Below are 24,102 nucleotides of genomic sequence, written 5' to 3' on the forward strand. Positions count from 1 at the left end.
GAAAAAGATATTCCATTCAAATAGAAATCAAAAGAAAGCTGGAGTAGCAATTTTCATATCAGACAAAATAGACTTTATGATAAAGACTATTACAAGAGACAAAGAAGGACACTACATAATGATCAAGGGATCAATCCAAGAAGATATAACAATCGTAAATATTTATGCACCCAACATAGGAGTACCTCAATACATAAGGCAAATGCTAACAGCCATAAAAGGGGAAATTGAGAGCAACACAGTCACAGTAGGGGTCTTTAACACCCCACTTTCACCAATGGACAGATCATCCAAAATGAAAATAAATAAGGAAACACAAGCTTTAAATGATACATTAAACAAGATGGACTTAATTGATATTTATAGGACATTCCATCCAAAAACAACAGAATACACTTTCTTCTGAAGTGCTCATGGAACATTATCCAGGATAGATCATATCCTGGGTTACAAATCAAGCCTTGGTAAATTTAAGAAAATTGAAATCGTATCAAGTATCTTTTCTGACCAAAACACTATGAAACTAGATATCAATTACAGGAAAAAAACCTGTAAAAAATTCAAACACATGGAGGCTAAACAATCCACTACTAAATAACCAAGAGATCACTGAAGAAATCAAAGAGAAAGTCAAATAATACCTAGAAACAAATGACATTGAAAACATGATGACCAAAAACCTACGGGATGTAGCAAAAGAAGTTCTAAGAAGGAAGTTTATAGCAATTAAATCCTACCTCAAGAAATAACAAACATTTCAAATAAACACCTAGCCTTACACCTAAAGCACTTAGAGAAAGAAGAACAGAAAAACCCCAAGGTTCACAGAAAGAAAGAAATCATAAACATCAGATCAGAAATAAATGAAGGAAATGATAGCAAAGATCAATAAAACTGAAAGGTGTTTCTTTGAGAAGATAAACAAAATTGATAAACCATTAGCCAGACTCATCAAGAGAAAATTGGGAGAAGACTCAAATCAATAGATATAGAAATGAAAAAGGGGAAGTAACAACTAACACTGCAGAAATACAAAGGATAATGAGAGATTACTACAAGCAAATTTATGCCAATAAAATAGACAACCTGGAAGAAATGTACACATTCTTAGAAAAGCACAACCTTCTAAGACTGAACAGGAAGAAATAGAAAATATAAACAGACCAATCACAAGCACTGAAATTGAAAATAAAAATCTTCCAACAAACAAAAGCCCAGGACCAGATGGCTTCACAGGCGAATTCTATCAAACATTAAGAGAAGAGCTGACAACTATCCTTCACAAACTCTTCCAATATATAGCAGAGGGGGGAACACTCCCAAACTCATTTGACAAGGCCACCATCACCCTGATACCAAAAGCAAAGATGCCACAAAAAAAGAAAACTACAGGCCAATATCACTGATGAACATAGAAACAAAAATCCTCAACAAAATACTAGCAAACAGAATCCAACAGCACATTAAAAACATTATACAACATGATCAAGTGGGGATTATCCCAGGAATGCAAGGATTCCTCAATATATGCAAATCAATCAATGTGATAAACCATATTAACAAATTGAAGGAGAAAAAGCATATGATCATCTCATTAGATGCAGAGAAAGCTTTTGACAAAATTCAACAACCATTTATGATAAAAACCCTCCAGAAAGTAGGCACAGAGGGAACTTACCTCTACATAATAAAGGCCATATATGACAAACCCACAGCCAACATCATTCTCAGTGGTGAAAAACTGAAACCATTTCCACTAAGATCAGAAACAAGACAAGGTTGCCGACTCTCACCACTGTTATTCAACATAGCTTTGGAAGCTTTAGCCACAGCAATCAGAGAAGAAAAAGAAATAAAAAGAATCCAAATAGGAAAAGAAGAAGTAAAGCTGTCACTGTTTGCAGATGACATGATAGTATACGTAGAGAACCCTAAAGATGCTTCCAAAAAACTACTAGTGCTAATCAATGAATCTGGTAAAGTAGCAACATACAACAGTATTGCATAGAAATCTCTTGCATTCCTATATAGTAATGATGAAATATCTGAATTAGAAATTAAGGAAACTCTCCCATTTACCATTGCAACAAAAAGAATAAAATACCTAGGAGTAAACCTACCTAAGGAGACAAAAGACCTGTATGCAGAAAACTATAAGATACTGATGAAAGAAATTAAAGATGATACAAACAGATGGAGAGATATACCATGTTCTTAGACTGGAAGAATGAACATAGTGAAAATGACTCTACTACCCAAAGCAATCTACAGATTCAATGCAATCCCTATCAAACTACCAATGGCATTTTTCACAGAACTAGAACAAAAATTTTAACACTTTATATGGAAATACAAAAGACCCCGAATAGTCAAAGCAATCTGGAGAAAGAAAAACAGAGCTGGAGGAATCAGACTCGCAGACTTCAGACTATACTACAAAGCTACAGTAATGAAGAAAGTATGGTGCTGGCACAAAAACAGAACTATAGATCAATGGAACAGGATAGAAAGCCCAGAGATAAACCCATGCACATATGGTCACCTTATCTTTGGTAAAGGAGGCAAGAATATACAGTGGAGAAAAGACAGCCTCTTCAATAAATGATGCTGGGAAAACTGGACAACTACATGTAAAGGAATGAAATTAGAACTCTCCGTAACACCATACACAAAAATAAACTCCAAATGGATTAAAGACCTAAATGTAAGGCCAGACACTATAAAACTCTTAGAAGACAACATAGAAAGAACACTCTATGACATAAATCACAGATCCTTTTTGACCCACCTCCTAGAGAAATGGAAATATAAACAAAAATAAACAAATGGGACTTAATGAAACTTCAAATCTTTTGCACAGCAAAGGAGACCATAAATAAGAAGAAAAGACAACCCTCAGAATGGGAGAAAATATTTGCAAATGAAGCAACTGACAAAGGATTAATCTCCAAAATATACAAGCAGCTCATGCAGCTCAATATCAAGAAAACAAACAGCCCAATCCAAAAATGGGCAGAAGACCTAAATAGACATTTCTCCAAAGAAGATATACAGATTGCCAATAAACACATGAAAGGATGCTCAACATCACTAATCATAAGAGAAATGAAAATCAAAACTACAATGAGGTATCACCTCACACCTGTCAGAATGGCCATCATCAAAAAATCTACAAACAATAAATGCTGGAGAGGGTGTGGAGAAAAGGGAACCCTCTTGCACTGTTGGTGGGAATGTAAATTGATACAGCCACTATGGAGAACAGTGTGGAGGTTCCTTAAAAAACTAAAAATAGAACTACCATACGACCCGGCAATCCCACTACTGGGCATATACCCTGAGAAAACCATACTTCAAAAAGAGTCATGTACCACAATATTCATTGCAGCTCTATTTACAATAGCCAGGACATGGAAGCAACCTAAGTGTCCATCGACAGATGAATGGATAAAGAAGATGTGGCACATATATACAATGAATATTACTCAGCCATAAAAAGAAATGAATTTGAGTTATTTGTAGCATGGTGGATGGACCTAGAGACTGTCATACAGGGTGAAGTAAGTCAGAAAGAGAAAAACAAATACTGTATGCTAACACATATATATGGAATCTAGAAAAAGAAAGGAACAATGGATCTGAAGAACTCAGGGGTAGGACAGGAATAAAGACACAGACATAGAGAATGGACTTGAGGACACGGGGAGGGAAAAGGCTAAGCTGGGATGAAGTGAGTGAATGGCATGGACATATGTACACTACCAAATGTAAAATAGCTAGCTAGTGGGAAGCAGCCGCATAGCACAGGGAGATCAGCTCAGTGCTTTGTGACCACCTAGAGGGGTGGGATAGGGAGGATGGGAGGGAGACGCAAGAGGGAGGAGATATGGGGTTGTATGTGTATGTATAGCTGATTCAATTTGTTATACAGCAAAAACTAACACACCATTGTAAAGCAATTATACTCCAATAAAAATGTTAAAGAAAAACAGTTTTCATTGAATGTTTTTCCAGTCACTCCAAATAAACTTAGCTGTGAATGGAAAAGATACAGCGGATTGCCCTGGCTTCGTGCGTCTCTTCTGCCCTTGTCCCAGTCTTCACTGAGTCAGAAGGAAGGCATGTGGTGTGGCCCACCTCCAAAATCATTAAACATCTCCTGTAAACTGTTGCTGTTAGAGACACATTCTGGTTTATCTTCTGAAAGCTTATTAATAAGTCAGAATCTAATCTCAGCCAGACTGTTTGATCACTTTGCTCTTGGCTTTGCCAGGCATGGGATTTTATTGGGTGGTTGGTCTGTTGGCCTGATGATTCCTGAAGGGCCATCGGTGAGCCAGCAAGTGCCAGGGGCACATCATTCAAATTCCAAAGACCTGTGACCTCCACTGACCTGCTGGTAGAGGTTTAGCCTTCTTCAAAGAGGCTCAGGTTGTTCACTAGATATAGAGACAAGAATACTCTGGGAAAATCTATGATGGAGAACCACCTTCCTTCAGAAAGTGATGGGGCTTCAGGGGGAAAGAAAAGCAAAAATCTGGTGGCTGAGCTTGTTTCAGGTCCCTGGGGACAGTCTTTTTCTGTAGAAAAGGTCATATTGAAAATTGAAGCAATTCTATGTCTCAGCAGGTCTGAAACATATTTAGAAAACATTTAAAACATGTTTTCCCCTAAAGGGGAAAAAAATGAGATAGTAATGAATAATTGAACTTTCTCTTTCAGAGACTCAGTTCAAATCATTCTTCATCTCATTTCGTTTGTAGAGTGCTAAAGGATCCAGGTAGTGATATAGTGCCATTCTAAGTGGGTTTAAACCATTAAAAAAAAAAAAAGCAAATACAATCTGTGCTGCTTTATTAAAATTTTATATGTAGGGGAGAGGACTTCTTTAAGAGACTATAGCTATTAGAGATAGACCCAGTAGCCAGTAATGCATTGAACACAATATTTAATGAATACTACTGTGGTCATGGCATTCCCTGGGGATACAAAAAAAGCATCTTATTCCATTTTTTTCAATAGTTTATATGCTCATCGAGGATACGAGACATAGCACATGAAAAGTTAAATATTCCGTGTTGTCCGGTACAGTAGCCACTAGCCACATGTGGCTATTTAATTTTAAATTTAAAGAGGTTACAAAAACATAAATTAAAAACTCAGTACCTCAGTTGCACTAGCCACATGTCAAGTGCTTGGTTGCCATATATGGCTGGTGGCTACCCTAGATATAACACATTTCCATTATTGCAGAAAGTTCTAGTAGACAGCCCCGATTTCTTCAATACAGGGTATAGGCAACACATAGGTGACATTTATAATAACTGCTTGTCAGTTAAGAATAGGGGAAAATCAATGCAGGTGGCAATGTTTAGGAAGACTTTAATAGGACCTTGAATTTATGGTTATTTTAACAAGCGTAAAGGGCAGTAGGGGATATTCAGTAGAGAAAAGAGAAAAGAATGTTTAGGGGAAGAATAGTCCATCTGGCTTAGGTCAAATTCCTGGTGTAGGCTGGGGAGGGATGAAGATGGAAAGCTGGATTGGGGTGAGAGACAGAGGGACTGGCTGGCAAGCTAAGGTGTTAGTCCTGTTTTCTAATGCCACTGAATGGTTTTGAGTAGGGTACTGACAGTCCTGGGACAGTGGCACTACCCAGAAAATAATGTTTCCTCATGTAATTTGGTACACAGATGGCTTATAGTTAATATTAGCCTACTAATGGGAGTTCATCCTGTGCTTCACGGTTAGCTACAGAGTTGAGCCTAGTAACACCATGTGTGCATGCGTGCACAGCAGTGTGCGTGAGAATGTATCTCTTGGAAAAATTTATGGGGATAGAGAAAAGCATATTTAGAGCCTTCTCATTTACCATCACTACATTTTGTTCCCACATCCCTTTTTTTCTTTTAACATTTATTAAGCTCCTATTGTGTGCTAAGCATTGTAGGCACCGAGATAAACAAGACATGAATCCTGCAAGGAGCTCACTGTCTCATACAAAAAATTAGCTAATGCCATTACAGCGTGGACATGGCCGTGACACGGCTGTGCACAGAGTACTAGGGTGCCTGGGGAGGTTCACATGCAGACAAGACAGGCCTGGTATAGGCAGGTCTTTTCAGAGGGGGAGTTTCCTGATCTGAATCTTGGAGGAGGAGTACAAATAAATTCAGTAGATCAAATGGGGAATGCTTCAGGCAGAGAGGGAAGATCCAGTACACGAGCAAAGAAGTATATCAGAATGTGACCACGTGGAAAGAGCTAGACCTTGTTTCCTCTTCTGTCTTTGGCACAGCACAAAGGAGGGGCTCGAAGTATATTATTTTCTATATACAAGCTTCCACTGCTCTCCGAAATCAGAGCATTCCTATGAAACCTTTCGTAAGGCAAAATGGTGTAAAGCGAAGAAGCAAGTACCTTGGGACGCATCTTGTTAATGGATGCAAAATGTAAATCCAGATGAAGCACAGGTGCTCCCAGACACAGTTCAAAGCCATGGTGGCTTGATGCTGAGTGTCGTTCCTGAGGAAGGAGCTTGGCGGTGCTGCAAAAGGGATGCTGGATGCTATTTTTGCTTTTCGCTTTTTTCCATAAAAGTGAAAATCCTCTTTGAGTTTCATTAGCGAAAACAGGAACTAATGTAGGTCTTTCGTAAAAGTGAAGTGGAATAAAGTGAACTTTAAAAAAGCGGGGGACACCTGTACAAGCTCAGACAGGTTAAGCAGCCGGTGTAGACAATACAGACTTTTGTCTAGGTGACTCACGTGGCTTGGGACCTCAGTTAAGTTGTCTTCACTCTCATCACCTGGGTATGGAATATAGTAAGAGTAACGCCAAAGAGAATGATATGGGGTGCTGGATTCAAGTTTGTTTAACATGCCGTAGTGCCTTTGTTCTCGTCTGTTTCTCATATAATCATGGGAATTTCTCCTGCCCGAGGAATGACATGCTAGCTTGTCACTCTTTTTCCCAGCCTCATGCCAGGCAACTTGGGATCACTTGGGGAGAATTTATGGAGAAACCTTAGCCCTTATAAATCACCCTAGGGAGAATTGATAGCTTTTTTTGTTTATTTTTCTAGTCACACAGCCCTTACTTCTTTGGCTCTGAAATGGCAGCATGCTTTTAGGAAAAAATACAAAAAAAAAAAAAGAAATTAAAATCACAGTATTAAACAAAAAGCAGAGCCGGTTGGCAGTGTCTAGGAACAGAGCCACTGGAATTCTCTCACTTTCTTTATGAGTCAGAGGGAGTGACAGAGGGAGTCAGTATTTTTTCTTCCTTTCAAGATATGACAAGACCTCACGAGAGGCACCATGAAGAAGCAGGAAAACTATGAGCTTTGGAGCATGACCTGGACGGGAGTCCTGGCTCTGCCACTTCCAGCTGTGTGAGCCTGGGCAAGTTGCTTGACCAAATAGAGGCTCCATTTTTCTCATCTTTAAATTGGGAATGTAATTCCATCCTTTTAGGGTTGATGTAAGGAACAGAGATAATGAGAGCAGTACATTACTAGATAGTATCTATTACTATAACTAGTAATGATGAGTTTGAGTTTCTCCCTTGGATGACTGTGGGCTACTTATTTTCTTAAAGCAGAGGGTGCTATACCACCCTGCCTTTGGGATACTGGCCTCCAGGCATTATCTTTGTAAAGGGAAAAGAGAAGTCCCAGAGTAGGGCCCTAAGAGAAATAGTCAATTTGGTGGGGGCAGGAGGTCTGAGTGTCACAGGTAAACAAATAATATCCGATGTAGCAAGATATATTAGAATATCAGTGTGTTCCTATTCCAGGAATTAGCTCCCTTTTGATGGTGAAAAAGTAAATGCTCAAGAAAGATGTTTGGTTAATGATCTTGGTTAATTAGTGGTGGTTATGATGAAACAGAATTATCAGCTCAGAGATTGTTGAGCTAATTCATGAAATTATCTGGGCTTCTTGTTTACTGACTTATTGCTCATTCTTGGCCACTTCTCTATTTGTAACAATATCCAGACACAGGGAAAGATGAGGGAAGGAAGAGATCATTTCAATCTATCCAATATTCTCCTTCCCTCCTTTCTTCCCTCCCTCCCTTCCTTCCTTTATATTTCTTTCTTCCTATCACTCCCCACCCCCCTTTTTCTCTCTCACCTATTGTATGTAACGAACAAATTATTCTGACATTTCTGCAGTTATTATTATAAAGAACTGAGCCATGGGACCAAGACATAGTCATCTGTTTCTTTTGTTCCCTTTTCCGTTGGGTTTGGAAATCACACTGGGATTGTTTCTTATTTTATGGTTTGACATAGCACATAATATATACTGACACTCCATGTGTATTACATATTAACTAGCAACACTGAAAATACCATGTCCCAGTAGATATTGAAATAATGAAATAGGACAGTGATTCCTAAGCTGTTCCCAAGCCGTACCATAGAATACCAGGAAGATGCTCTCAAGTTGGGAAGATTTGTCATCAAACAAGTTGAGGGCACACTATTTACTGTAACGTTTTTGAAGAATGAAAATATACAGAGCATATTAAGCTCTTTGTGAAATCTTGCAGTGAATAAAATTGGTCATATTATTTCATTGAGTATTTCTAAAATTTATTTGACCACAGAACCTTTTTCTGCATAAATGCTTTACTATCCCAGGTATTACTGTTTTTGAAACACACTTTGGAGAATGTTGAAGCAGTGACATTCAGAGATTTTATACAATGTAACCGTCATTATTAAAAATATCTTTCTCCAGTTAAAATAGAATTTTAAAATCACAAAACCTTTTTTTCTATATGAGGAATTATCTGTTGACTGGTGTCAAATATGGATAGGGGAACATATAGGCCTCTTGAGACTCTTTAAGTCATAGTTTAATTACTGTTTCTTTTCCTTTTTCTACTTACCCTTGACCTTATCTGGCCCCTTGAGACATGCAGAATTGTTCTTGGTACTCTAAGAAATAAAAATGCCCTTGGTACATCTTGGCAAGTTGCCTGCTTATTTGGAATTGTATTCCCTTTCGACTTGGTTCTGAATAAATACCAAGAGCCCTCTCCAGGTATCGTGAGTACAATCCGTTTACTATGTATGTATGCTTAAGCAGCACCATTCTGTAAAATACTTGGCAAGACCTCTAGTGTCTCTAAATGGTAAAGAGAGTGGTTATTTGAGAATGGTTCTTCTATTTAAGATAAATAAATTAAGGCACACAGATGATCAAGGCCTCAGAATGAGGCAAGGTGTTCTGGGAATTAAAACACTGAAGATTTTCTGAAACGGGATTCTCAGGCCACACGCATACGAACGTCACAGCTTCATTTCTATTGAGATCAGTAATAGTCTTAGAGAGAGGACTGCTCTGTTTTCCTGTGAATGTCATAATTTTTACAAAGCAAGCGGCCCTTCCCTGGTGTGCCAAGGATTTTTTTTAATGGTCCTAATTGATCTCTATCCTCCAGAGCGTTCTGAATTCACGCAATTGTCTCAAGTCTTAACAAGCCATCCCCACACCACTGCGCAATGGAACTGTTCAACTGAAGGGTATTCACTTCGGCCTAGGCAACGCTCTGGCTGCTCCTGGAGAGACCAGGATCCTGGAGTGCAGGTTCTGGGCCATCTCGATTGGAAAAGCCTGTCTGGCCCATTTCCGCCTCCATCTTTCTTGCACTTCCCTTCCCCTGTCCTGGTGACCAGGGGCTGGTCCTGGCAGGACACTGGGGCTTCCCTTTGGAACCCATGAGATCTTCTCGGCTCTCTGCTCTCTCTGCACTTGTCTCTCACTGACTCCCAGCTGCTGTGGTTTATTTATTACTGAACTGAGCATTTAGTCTTGGCTGGTGGTGGCCTTGGAAGGAAAGTTTTCTAAGATTGCCTTGGTTTTCTTTCAACTAGACTTCTACAAGCCTGGACATTTCTGGCATTGCTGAAATGCAGGTGATTTATTTGTAGAGGCTTAAATTGGGATTTTTTTTTTTTTTAAAGAAAACCAACAATGTGATATACTCCTGTGGTACATTTTAGCCACTGGTTGAAAAGGACACCTTGTTCTGCCTTTTATCAGAAAAATGCAAATCTAAAGGCTCCCTCTGGGAACAAGTCAGTTTTCTATTCTGAGACACTCAACCCCCTGGCTCCCTCTACTGGTCATAACCTCCCTCCCCACTCATTTGAACAGCAGGGGACTGGAATCAACTGGGAGCTAGGTGGGGAACTAGACAAGATGTTAGACTAGGGGTTGTGACTCCAATAGCATATTTTTACTGCAGATCCCTTTTCTTCCCTCATTGTTCCAACCTCAACAGTCTTGGCCGCCTCAGCCACAAATTCTTAGCCCTACCTAGTGTCTCCCTTCATGTAGTCCTTGGCATTACCTTGTGTCTGCCCTTTAACAAGAGGCCACTTGTTTGCATTTATAGCACTGATGAACACCATGACCTTTGGACTTTAAGACAGGACAATTGTTAAGTACAGATCTTTAAGGAAATATAATAATGTGCAGCCATCACTTTGAATTTACGGACCAAATTTAGATTTATCTTTAGCGTGCACGTGGCATGATAAAGGAACACAGTAAATGGGATGAGAGCTGACAAAACATCTCCCAGCTGTCCTGGACAATGCCCTTCAACCAGCTCTGAAAGTTTGCTGTCCTCCTGTTGAACTGAGGACAGCTGTGGCTTAGCCACTCTGCTACTGGGTAGTGAAATATCTGCATAAACAAGCCATAGTTGCCCTAATACATGAAACCTTAATGATGGCCCAGAATTTCTATTTTATCTCGCTAACAGAGAGGACTGGAGAAGCTCCCCAACAGGCTGATACCTTTTATTTCCTGGAGAAGCCAACAGCTGACACCCGCACCCAGGCCTATTCAGTTAGAGTTGGAAAAGTAGTACATGAAGTGACTAGTTGTCTTTAACCTCAGCACATCGAATGATGCCAACGGCTAAACATCCTGAGATGTAAACACATCAAGAGAGCTTAAGAAAGACAGTCTTCAAGAAAGACTTACTTAAAACTATGTTTTCACAAGGATGCTTAGTCATAGACCATGTAAATTTTAACACACAATAAGTCAATTTCAGAAACACAGTGACTGTTTCAAAGATACGCAATTGTCAGGCATGCTTCACAGGAAAGTGAACAAGCATCTGGGGTAACATCTGTCCACAGGGTAACTTCTTTCTAGAAAACATCCAAGAATATTCTTTTCTACCTTTATCATTTTCCACATTGCGGTAACTTTATGTATTCCTAAAAATTGTATTGCTATCTTAGCAGAGAACATTTTGATGACATGACATCCATGGAGTTAGTACTCTGGGTCAGAGTCAGGTCTACAATGAGGTCTCTTTTCTTTCTTAACTGGAAGTCCAGTTAAGGGTTAAGAAGAGTTTTAATAGATGTAAAGCATATAAAGCTTTCACCAATGTGAGGCAGTCCTTGAATGGTGTTACACCGAAAGAAGCCTGCCCCAAAGAGGATTTCACCTCCCAAAACTTTGAGTAGGTCTTAGCTCAGATGATCGTATTAAAAGTCTCTTTTCTAGCACCTCAAAACTCTCCAGAGTTTCTCCCTCTTCTGTTTCAGAGGAATGGACCCTCTTAACTGCACTATCCTCTCTCTATACTCTTGGCCCCTTGATGACCCCTCCCCTGTGTCATAACACTTCTCATGCCTACACCCCTCAACCAGTATGTCCCTCAAAGTTTCCTCTGATGGTCCATTATGCATATCTTGCCCTTTCTCTCATTAAAGACCTGGGGAGATGCTAGGTGGCTATATTGGCAACACACTGTCAATGTGGTAGGAGAGGAGGAAGGTTATTCTGTAAATCATCACATAAAAATAATACATTATTTCTGCCACATAGAAATTGGAACTCGATCTTAAGCCTGCTGCAAAAATTAGTACTATTTCTAGAACTCGGGCAAATGTAAGGACTAGTGAAAACACTGCAGACAGGGAAAGGGCTTAGCCATTGATAAGGCTAAATGAACTCTCCTACATTTCCTAAAGCACAAAGGAATCTTAAATTTGATATACTTGAGATTTGAGTCTCTCTAAGTCCCTATAGACTCATAAGGATTTTTATGGAAGGAGTTAAGAAATATGGATATTTTATACTTAGGCTTTTTGGTTTTTTTTTTTCATTCATTCACCCACTCAACACAGATTTACCAAGCAGCTATTATGTATCAGACCCTGGAATGAAGAAAAACACACAAGGTCCCTGTGATGGTGACAATGATTTCACTCTTCACAAGGGGCTGTATCAGTGTTTCCAAATATTCTGCAGAGGTATAGTTGCAGCCCCAAACCTCTACCAGGTTATGGTTTCTGAGAATCCTATATTTTATGTTCCAACAGAATTCTCGGCATAGTTAGAAACATCTTAGATACACACTATATGGGGAAGACACATTATAGTTATTCCAGATAGAGTGCTGATCAGAGAGTTTGGCTATATGAACTCCAGCCCTGCTTCTCCTACACACATCTGGGTGATCTTAGGCAAGACATCAGCCTCTCTGACATTTCTCATCTGTAAAATTAACTTTAGTTAAAATTAGCTCTGAGGATCCTTCCAGCATTTATACTGTGTGATTCCCTAAATAAATTTTTAAACCCCAAGAAGTTAGAATAGGGCCTAGATAAATAAAATGCTTAGAAACTTCATTTCAGTTTGGAGGCATGTAGCAAGTTTAAATTACCTCTCTTCTAGGTATATGAATTATGGTTTAGAAAAATGTAAAGCCTTTTTATTTGTTGGAGTGAAAATTTACATCCTGTTTAAGAGAAGTATGAGACTTTTGATAATGAGAAATGACACAACTATGAGTGGTACTCCAGAAACTTGATCTATAAGCATTGAAAAGAGATTTCTTCCACTGAAAGAAAAAAAGGAGGTAGCACAGAGGGGCATGACCACATCTGCAAACCCTGTGCTGAAGGAGAGAAGGACAGCTTTTGTTTTCCAGGAAGGGCAATAGAAGTGAGCCCAAAATTAATAGAGGAGATTGAAAGTGGACCATCTGTGTGTTTTAATGTTTTACATAGTCAGCTATGGGTGTCCTGAGGTGCTTTTGCTTTTTGTTACATTGAGAAGTTAGAATTCATTATTATTTTAGCTGATTACTCTATGATCAGTTCTTGGGAACATTTTTGTTTCATTCACTTCAGTCTGATTCCATGCAGTTCCAACTGCTTTGTGGATTTGTGTTCATAGGGCCCCCAGATCATAGACATTCCGACCTTGTGTGTGACCCTCTTTAGCCCTCTTGCTGCAAATCCATTTGCTTGAGGATAGACTGTTAAGAACCTCCTTCCTTAAACAGCAAACATAGTTACCAAAGTGATAGTGGAATGTCTAATTAGTGGCTTCTCTCTTGGTGCTGAAATGTGGTTAATATTCTTTCCCAGTTTTCACTCCTTGGGTCTCTGCAAAGGGGAAGTCTAGCAGAGCTCTAATTTGGTACTGTGGGGCATAAACTGATGTCAATGACTGCCAGGTCATTGGAAGATCTTTTTCATTATATCCTTAGCATTTTGTAACAACCTGTAATCTGGCCCTTTTTTTTTTTTTTTCAATTTAAATTTCTAGATGCTTTGGGTAGTAAGGGGTTCTTTTTACACAATGTTAAAATGAAAGATTCTCTAAATTCCATAGGGTGTTCATTCTTCTCTTAACTTCCCCTCTCTCTCTCTGTCTCTTTTTTTTTTTTCTTTTCACTCAACAGCTAGAACAATGAAACTCTCAGAAGAGTGCACTCTAGTCTGGAGATCTATACCTTCTTTGAATTATGCATATGTACGTTTATGGGGGCCTGGTGGAAGAGAAGAAAGCCAAGGCCTGAAGAAAGACCTGATTTTCAGAGGGATACTTGGAGGACCAGAGGTTGGGAAATACGGCTGCATCTCAATAGCGCTGCAAGTTGCCATATCAAAGTGGAAGACCATGGATAGGAAGGAGTAAACTGCTGCCTGTAACTTCTAACTTGTGCATAGTTACTGAACATGGGGCCCTTTGGGAGAGTTAGGGGTGGATTTGTTGATGTGAACCACCCATTAGTTAAAAATATGTTCTGAGGTTTTTATATTCATAATGTAGCTTTTAAAATTATAACTGGCAAAGTTCTATGGGTTTTCTGCATTTTGTTTTGTTTTGTTTTGTTTTTTGCGGTACGCGGGCCTCTCACTGTTGTGGCCTCTCCCGCTGCGGAGCACAGGCTCCAGACGCGCAGGCTCAGTGGCCATGGCTCACAGGCCCAGCCGCTCCATGGCATGTGGGATCTTCCCGGACCGGGGCACGAACCCATGTCCCCTGCAACGGCAGGCGGACTCCCAATCACTGCGCCACTAGGGAAGCTCCATTTCTGTGGGTTTTAATGTGGGGCAGACCTGAAATCATTTTGGTCTTTAGAACCGAGCTGTTCTCTTCTGTTAGAGAAGGACATAGTAGAGATGGATCTTAACTTATTACTGGAAATACTCTCACTGATTTAAGGAAAAAAAACAAAAGCAGATACGGATTTTTGCTCTTCAGTGTCTCCCCATATTCCACATAAATAAGAGCAAACAGCAGCTGCATTTGTAACAGAGATTCTGATCTTTCTCTTCTGGGGTACTTCCTAGGAGTGATTCCGCCCAGCTTCTCTCTCAATTCTCTGCTCACCCCCATCCTCCCCTCCTTGATATTTGTTTCACAAATGGAATTAAGGTGGGGTATACTTTCTGATCATTGAAAGAATATTGTTTTATAATTTTGGGAATAGCAGAAGATCTAAAATGTGTGTCTCCCTAAGTGTAGCAGGCCCTCAAAATCAACAGAGCGCTCTCCCCGTGTCTCTAGTGAAACAGGCAGCTGCTTATCTTTTCTTTTATGAGAAACATTAAAAGAGTCACTCAAAGCCTGCTGGAATGGTACTGGGTAGGTATGGCCATGAAGCCAATCCGGGGGCAGCTATATAATGGCATAGATGAGACTCATGCCTCCACATCCTGTGCAAAGGGAGAGACATTGGGGTAACTCCATGAAACCCCACCACTGATTTTTCTATACATTTAAGAAGGAAAGTGTGGAGAAAGCATCACTTTGAGTGTCTGGGAAAGACCCCTGGGAAAGTTAGATCATAAGCAGCCTAGAATGATCTCACCCAGTTATTTAGGGTGTTGAATGTGATGGCACATGGGGAAGGCAGTTACGGTTAAATGGTTCATAGCCGGTAGAGTGGATTAACTGCCAGGAAAAGCAGAAGCAAACCGTGGGAGAACACTTTTCATCCCCAAATTTAGGAATAACAGGGAGCTCTTTTACACTAGCAGCACTTTTTTTTTCCTCCCAGAAAAGATAGCTTTCCTCAAGGGGATCTGGTGAATGAAGCAGTGTGTTTTCACCCTTGTGATGATGGGTGTGAGTCCGGCACTAACATAAAAGAGGAATTAGCTTGGACATACCACATACTTGGTTTGGCCTGGTCCCATACCTGTGCTCTTGTCATGGTTGATTACCCACTTACTGCAAATATGAAGCAAGCAGTCTGCACTGTGGCTCAAGATAAAAGGTATTTTAATATGCTCAGGTCACATATTATCATGGCCAATAGTAATTTTATATCATTTTCTTAAAGGAAACCGCACTCCTAGCAATAATTTTTTTCCAATGAAGCAAAATTTCACATGACAGAAAGTTTTACATATGACTCTTTCATTTGAATAATAGCATTGAATCCTCTCTGTGCCAAATAGGCATTTAAAATACCTTTATTATTTCTTTTGATATGCAAACAACAAGGAGGAAAGGTTTGGAAGACCCTCAGTTAGACTTCTAATGATTCTATTTTCTTTAATAGTGAAGAATTTTTTACATCTTTGGAGTTTTCCCCTTTCAAGTGAAACAATATAAGCAAACCAAAAAAAAAAAAAAAAGTAAAACTTTTCCTCTCTTACTTTAAGAACCTTGAGGGCTGAAATAGTGGTTTGGTTTCCTGACTGCCAGCTTTGGTTTGCTGTCTCTAAGCAGCCTTTTGCAATTCCCCAGAGGAAATATTTGAAGAGGGTTTTTCTCCCACATGAAAGAGTTTCATCCCACACAGCCCACAGATTCTGAAGGCAGACTTTCATGGACCAAGTGTCTGGTTTTCCAGAAGTAGCTGCGGAAGACGTTTTTCCTTTCACAGGTGCACAACACTCATTCTCAGACTTCAGAAATCAGAAGGTAAAGACTGAAGTCTTTAAAAATTAGAGTAGCTTAAAGATGATACCTCTGCAAGAATCGGGTGCCAATCAGGTCAATTTTTACTAGATGAGGGAAAAGAGGGTGACAAGCAGGGATCAAACTTCCAAAGGCTTCTTAGCTAATCATTCTTTACAACCCTCTGGTGTAAACAGAGGTATTGGATAATCTGGCCTGTATTCTTCTCTGACTGTGAAACACATTGAAACGCTTTATGTTCAGGTGTGTGTATAGAAATTCATGAAGTTCTTTTATACACTTTCTTATTCCAACACAATTCTCATTTTAGGACGTCTTGAAAAGATAGCTATGCGCTCTCACACTGTGCCCCAGCTTGTCAATTTGGATTTGTTCTTTCCTATCTACCAGCCACCTGATTACCGTCTCTGTGCAAAGGGCACCCATTCGCATCATTTTTTCCAAGCACTTAAACCTGGAAAGATATTTTTTTAAAGGACTCACAGAAGCTGTCTTGGGGGTTTGGAAAACATCGCAAAATTGTTAGCAGACCTTTGACTGTGATATTTTTAGGAAACTCATTGTGTTCTTTTAAAGTACATTTTTGACAATGGGACAAAGTTTTCCTTGCCCCACTGATATGTGAAATATTTACAATGAAAAACGGTCAGGAAAGCACCCCAACAGATACACTTTAACCTCCGCAACAGCCGGCAAAAGGGGAAAAGTGATTTAGAAGGAGAAAAGGTTTTTGCAATATTTATGCTGCTGTTTCTGCCCCAAATGAACTTTTATTCTACCGTTCAAACAGAAGTTTGTTTTCAAACCAGTTGCTGGTTTAAAGGAGCAGCTGATCTGGAATCCGTAAGAATCAGCTCTACCCAAACAGTAAGCATGTTGACCAGAGGAAATTTATTCCCCCCGAAGCAACCCCTAGTAGGTCAGATGCCTGCAGAAGTGTTATCTTACCTTGAGCACGTAAGATCCAGAAGAGAGGCCGGGGGCTCCCACAGGAGAGGACCGGGAAAGTGCTCTGATCCGCTGCTGGTAACATGCACTTGGCTTTTATGCGCAGGTGGGAGGAGCTGCCTCTCACAGTAGGTGGGCAGAGAAGGAGCGGCGGGCGAGCAGCCCCGGGGGGAGCTGGACACTCTTCTCTGGGGAGGGGCGGGGAGGGCAGAGCAAAGAGCCCGAAAGAGGGAGGAGAGACGGGGAGGGAGGGAGAGAGGGGGGGTGCAGGAGTGGAGGAAGCAGTGGAAACGGGAGAGGGAGGGAGAAAGAGAAAGAGAGAGAGAGAGGGAGATAGAGACACAGAGAGAGACAGAGAGAGAAGACGAAGAGAAATAGATATAGACAAAGAGATGTAGCCCACAGACAGGGAGAGGGTTGGGGAGAAAATGAATAGGAGACAGAGACAGTCAAACAAGCAATATATAGAAGGAAAGGGGAAATGGATTATTTTCCATTTTGTATGACTTTTTTTTTTTTTTTTGGCGGTACGCAGTCCTCTCACTGTTGTGGCCTCTCCCGCTGCGGAGCACAGGCTCCGGACGCGCAGGCTCAGCGGCCATGGCTCACGGGCCCAGCCGCTCCGCGGCATGTGGGATCCTCCCGGACCGGGGCACGAACCCGTGTTCCCTGCATCGGCAGGCGGACTCTCAACCACTGCGCCACCAGGGAAGCCCCTGTATGACATTTTTGATGATGGTGGGGGGCGGGAGTCGTGGGTGATCGTGATAACAAAAGGTGTTTTCTGCGAATTTGAAAAGCTAAATAACGGTTCAGGGCTACTGAAGAGTTCATAGGCGAGGGAAAGGCGGGGAAGCTGGCCGTCGGAGTGGCACATCCCAGGCGCTGGGGGACGCAGAGCAGGCGGAGCGCGGGGCAGAGGTCTCCCCCGCCGGCCGCGATCCCGCTGCCCGCTGCGCCCCGAAGCCCCTGTCTCCCACCGGCCGCTGGTAAAACCCGGCCCTTCACTCAACACTCCTGGCTGTGCTTTTTGACAAGCAAGTTCTCCTGGTGCTGCCGGTAGTGAGCAGCATCCAGAGGCCCCTCTTGAGACTTCTCTGCAGCATTAAGGCAAATCCAGCAAAGGTTGGAAAGGATCAGCGGAGATTGGCGTTTGGAGAAAGGAACCTCAAAACCAGCCCGGTCCTCCAACATCTGCTTATGTAACAGGATTTCAGGGCTCTCTGCCCTCTGGTTATTTTCGGTATTTCAAAAACTTTCATTCCTAGCAATTGGAAAGCGTCTTGGTGCCATAGCTCTCTCTTTGTGTGTCTTAAACATTAAGAGAGGATTCAACCAACAAGAGGCTGAAGGATCAGGCTGAAATTCTTAAGAAATACATTCAGAGAAAGAAAAACAAACTCCTTTAGCTGCTGAGTGGTGACTCACTTCCTAGTCCAAGCTTGATTTTTGCCACCAAAGGACTTAAGACATTTTAAAAGAGAGAACCTGAGGGATGAGAACCCTCAGAGAACCTGAGAACCCTAGGGGATGAGGGACACTGACCGTGGGGGGGGGTGGGCGGGGGGGGGGAGGGAGGGACCGGGAGATGGATGGGTGGGGCTGAAAAGAATAAGGGAAATAACTTTTACTGAAAATATTGATACATAACTATACAATATGTATAGCTATATATATGCATATATAAAACTTGATTCAGTGTTCACCACAACCTTATGAGGTTAGGTATGATTCATATTGTGTAGATTTTTTTTTCTCGTTTTTTAAGAAAGGAATTTCAAAGGGTTAAGCAATTAGCTCAGGCTAACAAGAGGGGGAGCCACAGCTGGTGATCTTGCAAAGCATGTGCACTCTGCGCATCAGACCACCGTATAGAACACCTAGCCCAGTCACAGGTTAGGTCCTGATGTCTTTGTGTGTGTGGAGAGGGGGTTTGGGGGGACGGGGTGTTACCAGACTCCAAGAGAAGGAAAAATGATGGCCAAGAGCAGGATTTGTTGAACTGGGTACTATTGACATCTTGGGCCAGATCATTCTTTCTTGTGAGAATCTTTCCTGTGCATTGTAGGATGTTGAGCAGCTTATCTGGCCTCTGCCCACCAGATGCCAGTAGCACCCTTCTCCCTGAGTTATGAAAATTGAAAATGTCCCTACACTTAGCCAAATTGGGGGGGGCAGGGGGCAAAAGTACCCTCCTCCCTTTAAGAACCATTGGTTTTAAAAGGTCCACAACTATGTAAAAGGATTTTAAAGAAATCCATTAAGAAAATACCCCAAAGTGGCATTTGGATAATAGTAATATTAGCTGCCATATGTGTTAAGGTTACACTGGACATAGTTTTTACATATTCATATTTCCATCTGTCTGCCTCTAGACTTCAAAGTCTCAATTGCTTTCTTTGTAACTAAGCTTACTCTCAATTGGTTACACCTGGGACTCGTAGACTCCCATGTGCCCAGGGTATGAAGGAGGATTAGTGACGTATGAGATGAAAATTTTAAGTTCTTTGTCATAAACACAAATTTGATGTTAGAACAGTTATTAGAATGTTACTCATGATGTTTCATGACATTAATTATTTGCCTTAATAGGTATAATTTTTCATCTCTAGACCCTCTTCAGAAATAGTATGTTGTGTTTTGAGAACGTGGCTAAATCCACTGAAAGAAGTCTATGATATGAACAACCCTTGTAACTGGACCTAGAAATAAAACTGCATTGACTCTTCTGGGGCTGACCCCTGAAACCAAATGGGATTTTACAGGGAAGGTACCACTTCTGGAACTTTATAATTTAGCAAAGAAATGTTTTCTGGGCAAACTAAATAGGACCCAGTTAGAGGCACGTCTGAGTGATAAACGTATTAGTAGATAGCCTCATCAGGTTATAGCAAATCATCTTTTCAGTTCTGATTTAATGCCTCCAAACATTCCAGTTCCATCACATAGTTGTGAAAAAAAGAAACAGAGAAGGCAAGAAAAGCACGTTCAAAGGGAAGGCAATTGATGGCTGTATTTTCTTTTCCTTTTTCCTCCACCACTTCCTCCTTTCAAACCTGAATGTCCAGCCACGGTAACAAAAGAGCTCCTTTCATTTTGTTTGGATGGTGCTAAAGATTAGTTTGTTTCTCCAGTTCACACTTGCCTGAATCTGATTCAGTAGCAGATCTGGACAACAAGTCAGGAATCCAGGAATGTGATCTCTTTGCTGACTCTTAGAGTGCCCTTCTAGAATCTCTTGAAAGTGACTTAGGTTTGAAATGACCTAGTTTGGTCTTTTGTAGAAAGAAAGGAATTCAATGACAACATATTAGATGGCTCTGAAGTTTCCATTGTGTGAATATAATAACAACTACAGATGATTACCTTATTTTAAAGGGCTTTGAAAATGGAAGCTTTTTTTTTCTTATTTAGAATTATTCAATTAACAAATATTTATTAAGAATGGATACAGGCAGTGTGGGGTATTCAAAGCAGAGGAAAACAAGTATGTAGATTTACTCTCATGGAAGAAAAAAAAGCATGAAATTCCTGAGAGTTGGGTAGCAAAGAGACTTCAGGGAGGAGCTGGCATTTGAGCTAACTGTGGAAAGTAACATTGGGATAGATGAGTGATGAATAGTACAACAAGGGAGGAAATGTATACAACTAGGGAAGGCACAGGAATATTTGGGCGATGGTGAATGGCCGGCATGACTTAAGTGAAGGGTCTGTGTAGCAGAACAATGAAGCTAAGCAGCAGGAAAGGAGAGATGGAGTCAGCCCGGGGAAGGCATTAAATGTCACCTCGTAGTCTGAACTGTATACTGTAGGCAATGAGGAGTCATTGAAGACTTTTGAGCAGTAGAATGGCATGATGGAAATGGCATATTATTAAGAATTTACTTTTCTTTGAATAGGCTCTTTATAGTAGCTTTGCATATAAATGCTTGCCAGTATGTCCAGGGCCATTAGCATACTTAGGAACAGAGAAAACAGAGCGTCTGTGTCCTGCAGACTTGGAAGTCTGGGTGAGGTGGCAGAAGCAATGGTGGTTCTCACCCAGAGTGTCCCTACGGTGTCCTGGGTGACTGTAAGAAGATGGGAAGGCAGAATTCTCCCAGGGTGTGGCCAGGATGATAGATGGGATTAATGTGAAGGGTGGAGGTGCTCTGTGTGTCAGAGGAACCAGTCTTTTCTTCACCTGTTGTAGCTTTAATGTTGTCAAAAAGTATCAGTCCCGAGATAATAGGTCTGATGTAGAGATCCTTGCGTTTTCAATGTTCCTGGATTAGGAAACAGTGGACCCTGGCATTAAAAACTATACCATCACATCTATGGGTTTTTTTTTAATACTTTGAATTATTTCCTGTGTGTTACCCTTGGCAAATTTCAAAGTCCAATTTTTCCTGCCACTCCTGAGGGCATCAAAATGCAAATGAACATGGCTTTGGGGCTAAACAAAAATCACTGATGATTTGAAGTTCGATGTACAGAAATGTATTCACCATCTATCAAATGACCCACCAGTCAGCAGCCTAAGCTTCTGCTAAGTATCACCAAATATGATCTTGGACCGCAAGGCACTTACAATTGCCAGCTCTCCTAGGACATTTAAAGTAGGGTTTTATTTACAAAAATTGAAAAGGCTCAGAGCACAGAAGAAAGGCACACCTCTCTTGCATTCCAAAGGAACTTTGGATTCTGTGAGTCACTGTTTCCCTGTTGGCCCAGATGGTGGAGAGCTGACTGACTCCGGTGATCCCACAGATGACTGCCTCACAGCTCCCGCTGGCTTTATAAAGAGCACTGGACACAGAGTCAGGAAATATGGGGTTTAGTCCCAGCTGGGTCACTAATGACCCATGAAAACTTGGGGCAGATGTTTTATCCTTTTTGGATTCAGGGTCTGTATGTAAAATAAGGAGGCTTAACTAGGCATTCTCTAAAGTTCTTTTCAACTTTTAGATGCCTGCTCTGTACTAGTTGGTAGATGCTTCTCTTACTCAACATGCCCATGAAGCCAACCTGATATTCAGTGATACACGTGCTCAATTTTAGGCACAGGAGTAAGAACTCATAATACATTAGTCCAGTGTTTGCTACAAGGGGGTCACACCCCAACATTAAACCTGGTCTGTATTCTAGATAGAGAATCCCCAAAGGTGGAATATACCGTTGTCACTTAACAGTAACCATTGTCTCTCTAGGTCTAGGACTTGGCAGAAGTCTCCCAGATTTAGCCATCAGCCTCTAAACCTTGAGGCCTTTTAACTTTCTTCTTCTGAATCAAGTAGTAATTCTCCTTTTGATTGATGTAAATGTAACCAGCCCACATAGAGCCCCAGGTTCTGAAAATTCTATTTCTTGTGCCAGATTTGCTTGATGTCCAAATACATTGATTTGATTTCCTAAGAAGCTCTCTACTCTTCTCCCACTGTGAATTCTTCCCTCTCCCTCGTGCTTCACCTCTTTATTTTTTTAGTTAGGAAAACTTTGATTGCCCTTTTCAATATAGACTAAATTATTATAGTTCTTTGTAGTTTCTCAAACTAATAGACTTTTACTAGGATCTCTGAACCTTTTTCCAGCTCTTACCCTCCCCATAACCAGTGACACCTTAAGTCACTCCATTCTTTTTCTGTTTCTTGAAAAATTTCATTGTAGGAATTCTCTCACGGGGGCAGTGCAATGAAGAGGGAGAAATATAGTCCAGGGATTTTTTTTTTTTCTTACTCAAGAGTGGAAAAGTAAAAGCTTTCCAAGGTAATAGAGAAATGTAGTTCACTCTTACCATGTGCCATCTTTGATCCTATCTAAAAAATGGGAATGTCTTGACCCTAGAGCTCCCTTGCTGAATAATTCGTAATTCTGCTTTATTTTCTATCTTCCACTCTTTCTAATTGTGGTTTACTCTCTTATGCTCTTATTAATATTTACCTCATGTTCAATTTTAATAAATCCCATGTTTCCTGCTGAGTTATATCTTATATAACCTAAGATTTTCATGAAAAACTCCAATTTGACAGGCAAAAATGTTTGTCTGAGATAAGAGGGCTAACAGTTTTCCTGACCTTAGACTGGCACGTCCTATCCCCAAATCACCTGCCTGTTGCTCCCACAGCAGTCATCCTAAACCCAGCAATGATTATGTCATGTCTTCGTTCAGATACCTTTAGTGACACCACACTATTTATAAAGAAATCCATATATTATACAGCACAGGGAATATAGCTAATATTTTATGATAACTATAAGCGAAGTGTAACTTTTAAAAATAGTGAATCACTATGTTGTACACCTGAAACTTTCATAATATTGTAAATCACCTATACCTCAATTAAAAAATTCAAATTCATCTTCTGGCATTTAAGACCCCACTCCAAGATTCAAGCCCAGTCTTCACTTCCAATTTCATTTATATACCCTGTGCTTCAGCTAGGGGAAAAAATTTGCTTTTCACAATATCCGTGCGCTCAGCTCTTCATCTTCTATGTTATGGTCGATGGTGCACCAGTTGCCAGATCAATATGGACAATTGCTCAAATTCTTTATTACTTCAGAACCACCTTCTTTAGGAAATGTTTTCTGATCCTTTTTCTGAACCTCCCAGGGAAATTGGTACTTAAGACATTTTCCACTGTTTACTATTTTATTACATATACTCACTTATTTTCTCCTCAAATTAATTGCTCCCTCCTTGAAGGCTTAACCTTTTCTTCCGCTGAAAAGAAATATATATTGACTATATATGCTAGGCCTAGCATAGCATAGGTAGTCAATATACATTTGTGAATTGTAGGACTTTTTTTTTGCATTTTTGAGTGTTTTATTTACATCAAATTGGATAAAAAGCGTGTATTTCTCAGACAGAAAAGACATGTCGAGGTAGAAATGTACCTTTCAACTATTCATGGGTACACAAGTACACTGGGGAGATTGTAAAAGTGCAGATTGTGATTCAG

At 40.6% G+C, this 24,102-nt stretch overlaps 1 protein-coding gene across 3 annotated transcripts in view; it reads right to left on the reverse strand.

The window, feature by feature from the left end:
* COL8A1 (collagen type VIII alpha 1 chain) overlaps positions 1-17,279 on the reverse strand; it is a 154,557-nt gene extending 137,278 nt beyond the window's left edge. The window contains exon 1 of one of the 3 annotated variants that reach the window (XM_082655587.1): positions 17,159-17,279. The gene's annotated coding sequence lies outside the window, so the exon portion shown is untranslated. The remainder of the gene's footprint in view (positions 1-17,158) is intronic. The other 2 variants (XM_082655586.1, XM_082655588.1) reach the window with 2 other exon arrangements.
* Positions 17,280-24,102: the final 6,823 nt, after the last annotated feature.

The sequence above is a fragment of the Grampus griseus genome, assembly GCF_964374135.1.
Source record: "Grampus griseus genome assembly, chromosome: 5".
Taxonomy (NCBI): domain Eukaryota; kingdom Metazoa; phylum Chordata; class Mammalia; order Artiodactyla; family Delphinidae; genus Grampus; species Grampus griseus.